The following is a 5225-nucleotide window of genomic DNA, read 5'->3' on the forward strand; positions in this document are numbered from 1 at the left end:
CTCGTCGATTCGACGAGGTTTGTCTTCGCTGGTAGCGAGAAGTGCCCACCCCGGGCCGACCTTGATCGCTTGGCACTACCAGTCGACTCCCCTACAAGCTATGCCTCTCAGGTAACGACGGCAGACATAATCCAGCCCACGCAGGGACTTACCGGAAAGTATACGCTGTTCTTGGACTTAGAAGATTCTGCTCTGTTTTGTTATCTCTGTGTCTTCGGGGAGTCCCTTCGGGTTCCCCCCTTTGGTCTCCTATCGATCCTATACAAATACCTAGTGAAATGGAGTCGTTATAGATCTCCCTGCGACTCTTCGCTCAGCTTCCTAATTGACCTTCGCTGAGTCGGGTCGTTATGGATCTCGGCCGACCCTTCGCTCCGATTCCTGACTTATCCTCTCCCACTTGGAATAACTCCCAAATGGAATATGCTCGCTGAGTCCTGCTGCTCGCTGAATCTTGGTGCTCGCCGAGTCCGACCGCTTCGCCGAGTCCGCCGCTTAGGTGCGAATTCCGATTAGGTACGACGTACTTAGCCGAGCCAGAATGGGTGGTCTACCCAAAATATGAGTTTCCCTACACCACAACTGCCCCGGGCGTGATACGAGCCAGGCTGGTAAGTGTCTCGACCATCATTCATCTCCCCAATTCTCCAACCGTCGGAACTTCGTTCAAAATCTCGTCACCACCGGTCCACGAGCTCGTCGAATACTCCGTCACCTTCCTACGGCGACCGGGTGCGTACTGTTGCCTTCCGCGCCACTTGCTCTTGTTCCTGACGTGCTAATATCGCTCTCCTGTGCTTCTGGTAGCTTCTCGTTAAATCGCTACGTTCCTTGCCGGTCCTGTTGACGCGTACACTCGCAGCGTCTCGTCCGTCTTCGTCACTGTGGCGTTTGGCTACGTTCGTCTTCTCCGGATCTCTGTTGATTCATCGTCGAGTCTCTTCGCAGCAGATTTTACGTTGGCGATCTTTTCGACAACTCGCTAGCATGGTGCATTCGCCGAGCCGTGCTGGACCGCCTGCTGCGCCGGCTCCTGTTGCTCACCCGGAGGACTCGTCGGCACCTGGTAGAGCTGGAGCTTCCGCTCGCTCCCATTCGCTTAGTTCCACGACTCCTCTTCTTGATTTGGCTCGCCTGGCTGGGCGACTCGTCGAATCTCGCGGCAGGCGAATTCGCTGGCCTCGCTGAGATTCGGCGCGTGCTGGCCGAGCATGAAGAGTCCCAGAAGCAGCGTGACGCCGCGTTGGCCACGCTCGTTTCTCTCCTCTTGACAAGCGCTCCTCTTCCCAATGATGCGTCGTTGCGCCAATCCATCTTGGGAGCCAATTCTCTCGCTGACATGCTGTTGGCTGTGAGACAAGATGTGGTTCCGCCTCCTGACATGGCTAGCGAGGTCGCCGACCTTCGGACTAAGCTCGGCAAGTCCGAGCGAGTTGCTGCCGCCCGCCTCAAGCGGATGGAGTCCGCTATCGCTGAGTCGGCCACCATCCAACACCGGTTGGATACCGCTACACACGAAACAGCGAAGTGGAGGGCAGCATCGCTGAGGACTACTGAACTCGTCGAGTCCTTCAACAAGACCATCCTTCAGCTTAAGGCTCAAGCTAAGGTGGACTTGCAGCTCGAAACCGAGCGAACTCAGGCTGCTGAAAGGACCATTCAAGGTCTCAACGCCGAGTTAGCTGCTCGAGAGCGGACCATCGATCAGCATGGTCGACAGCTCGTCGAAGCGAATGCTGCGCAGACTGTTCTCCGCGGCGTGGTGACGAAATACTTTCGCGACGCGCAGGAGGCTGCCGTCTTGGCGTGTTCGGGTGGTGACTACGCTCTGGCTAACGCTAAGCGCACCATCTCGAGACAGGCTGAGGTGATCTTGAGCCAGAAGGCTGTGATTCGCCACAACGGCCGTTATCCGGTGCATGACCCCCACTTGGCGGTTGCTACACTTGTAGGAGTTGACGTGCCTGGGCTGGATCCGCGGGATCTTCATCTGAACGCTCGGTTGTGCCGCATCCTCGCTGAGCGCTTCCCAGAGTCGATTGAGCTAGCCGGTTCGACGAGTCCCAGCGAAATCACTCTCCGGATTCGCCCGGTCAGCTCGTCGATTCAAGTTTCTACCAGTTCGCCGAGCGGGTTTCAGTCTAGCTCAGCGAATGTTGCCCACCCGAGCTCAGCGAGTGATTTTCCACCAAGCTCAGCGAGTGCGGCTTCTGGGGATCTATCCGGTCGTTCTCGTTCCACACATTCTCGTCGCCAGTCGCGTCGTCAAAGTCGTCGTTCGGTCTCCCAGTTGCGGAACGCACCACTCCGCGATTTGACCTCTTCGGAGCGTCTTCGCCGATATGCGAATCCTACTTCTCCCACGGCTGCTGGTCCCCGTCGGAGTCGCTCGAAGAGTGTTCCACGTGGTCTCTACGAACGTCCGGTTCCTGGAGAAGAGGGTTTCGACCCTGTCACAACTTTGCTCAGTGCTGAGGTGATCGACGAGTTTTCTCCTTCTCTTCCGATCCCTGGTCGGAAGCGCCTCCGAGCTCCGGCCTCCAGTCTGCTCGGGCCTGGTTCGTCTGGTTACCGCCCTCATCGACCTTCGCTGAGTCCTTCCCAGAGTCCCGTTTCGCCGACAATTACCGATTCTGGCAAACCTTCGCCAGATTCGCTGAGTACTCCTGATCCGGATATGACTCGTTCGTCAGTCGTGTTGGCGAGCTTGTCCCAGGCTCAGGTTACAGTTCTCGACAGCTCTAGCCCTTCGTCGAGTTCGGCTTCCGTATCTACGCAGCTGTTGGACTCGTCGAGTGAAGCTTTTCGCCGTCACACTCTCCGAGCTCGTCGAGGGACACTACAGCTGGATCGCGTTCGGTCCCGGCCCTCTTGGCGAGTTCTGTTGCAAGCACCTCCCTCAGTAGCTCGGCGATAATCGTCTACTCGCCTCCTTCGGTTGCCCCGGCACTGATGCCTCTTCATCCGGCGACTTCGCTTCGACATCGTCCATCTCGAGCGGCTACGCGTAATGCTACATGCATCACACATGCTGTCCTCGAGGAGCTGGACGCTGTAGACGATGATGTTTTGGGGACTGCCGCAGCACCTTCCGTCTCGTCGAGTGAGGTGCTGCCTCCTGTTCCGGATGCTGGTGTGGTCGCTGAGTCTGATGACGAATATCCTTCGTCAACGAGCACCATGGATCTCTCAGCTCAGCGAACTCCACCTCGCGGGAAGCCTCAGAGTTACGCCGATGCTCGCCGAGTCGTCCCGTCAGTGGTAAAGCGTGGTTGTGCCCATGTCGATTCTACCAAGCCATCTGATGGAAGGTATGGATCTTGGACACCGAAGCTTGACGGAGCGGAGGGAGGGCAGCACTCTGGGCGAGACCGGAGCGGAGACTGGAAACCACTTGAGGGGTAGAACGAAGATTCGAAAGTGATTGATTGAGGTCTTTAGCTCGCTAGCCTTCTCGCTACTCTAGACCTACTGGATACACACTACTTGATTCTTTACTGGATACTGAGTTACTTCAGCCAATGAGAGAGCGCCACGTCGAAGCCCATCTTGTACCTACAATCTTGTACCCACAGGTGGCGTAATCGACAGTGGCGTAATCGTCGGTGGCGTAATCGGCGTGGGTTCGGATTGGACCGGTTCGGGTTAACCGGTTCACGGTCAACAACCGATACCAAACCGGTAACCCTCCATACCCTCAATACGCCCCCTCAATGCGAAGTCCCATGAATGCCGAGAGCCGCCGTCAGCTCCGTGTGGCGTGGTCCCGCAAGCGCCTTGGTCATGATGTCCGCCAGCATCACAGAAGTCTCGCAATACTCGAGCTTCACTTCACCGCGTTCACTTCGTCGCGGATGTGGTGGTACTTGATGTCGATGTGCTTGGCGCGGCCGTGGTTCACCGGGTTCTTGGTCATCTTGATGCACGACTGGTTGTCTTCACGGATCATGAGCTCGGGTCCCGTCTCGTTGGCAGCCGCCAGAATCTCGCACAGCAGGCGATGGATCCACTTGCCCTCTTGGATAGCCAGACTGAGCGCGATGTACTCCGCTTCGCTCGTAGACAGCGACACACTTGACTGCTTCTTGCTTCCCCAGCTCACAGGCGCACTCATCAGCATGAACGTGTAGCCTGAAGTGGACTTGCGGTCCGCGAGGTCGCCGGCCCAGTCCGCGTCCGAGTAGCCACGAAAGTCGATCTTGTCGCCCGGCTTGAAGCAGATGCCATGCGTCTTGGTGCCTTGCAGGTAGCGAAAGATGCGCTTGACCGCAACCCAGTGTTCCTCTTGGGGGTTCTCCATGAAGCGCGACACATAGCCAACGGCGTACGCGATGTCCGGGCGCGTGGCGGTCATCAGGTGCATCAGCGCACCAACAGCTTCGCGAAACGGAGCGTTCACCTTGGTCGCCGCGTCGCTTGGAACCAGTCGAGTGCTCATGTCCACCGGACTCACCACAGCCTTGCACTCGTCCATGGCGAAGCGTTTCAGGATGTCGTCCACGTAGCGACGCTGGCACATGGTCACGCTGCCGTCCGGGCCGTCCACCAGCTCGATCCCAAGAACAAACGCGCACTTGCCGCTGTCGGTCATCTCGAAGCGCGTCTTCAGGTCCGTCTTCGTGCGCGAGATCAGCTCGGGCGAACTCCCGGTAATCAGCACGTCGTCCACGTACACCAGCACGAGCACGCACTGACCGTCCACCACCTTGATGTAGAGGCACGGATCGAAGGCCGACACTTGGAAGCCGATAGAGCACATGAACTCGTCGAAGGTCTCGTTCCACACGCGCGAAGCTTGCTTGAGACCGTAGATGGCCTTCACCAGTTCCAGGCAGTCAAAGCCACCATCCAGTTCGACGCCTTCGGGAACCACGCAGAACACCACCTCCTTCATGACCCCGTACAGGAACGCTGTCACGACGTCGAGTTGGTCGAGGGGCCAGCCGAAGTACTTGGCGATCGCGATGATCATGCGCAGCGTCACGTACTTGACCACGGGCGAGAACGTCTCCGTGTAGTCGATGCCGTACTTCTGCTTGAAGCCCTTGGCCACGAGGCGCGCCTTGTACTTCTCGATCGAGCCGTCCGCTTTGCGCTTGATCTTGAACACCCACTTGGTGCCGATGGCGCGCTGGCCGCTGGGCAACTTGGCAGCTCGAAACACACCACGCAGTCGCATCGACTTGAGCTCCGCGCGGATCGCCTTGCGCCAGTGCACTTGATCC

This window comes from Phytophthora ramorum, assembly GCF_020800215.1.
Source record: "Phytophthora ramorum isolate Pr-102 chromosome Unknown Phyram_PR-102_s0007, whole genome shotgun sequence".
Classification (NCBI taxonomy): Eukaryota; Oomycota; class Peronosporomycetes; order Peronosporales; family Peronosporaceae; genus Phytophthora; species Phytophthora ramorum.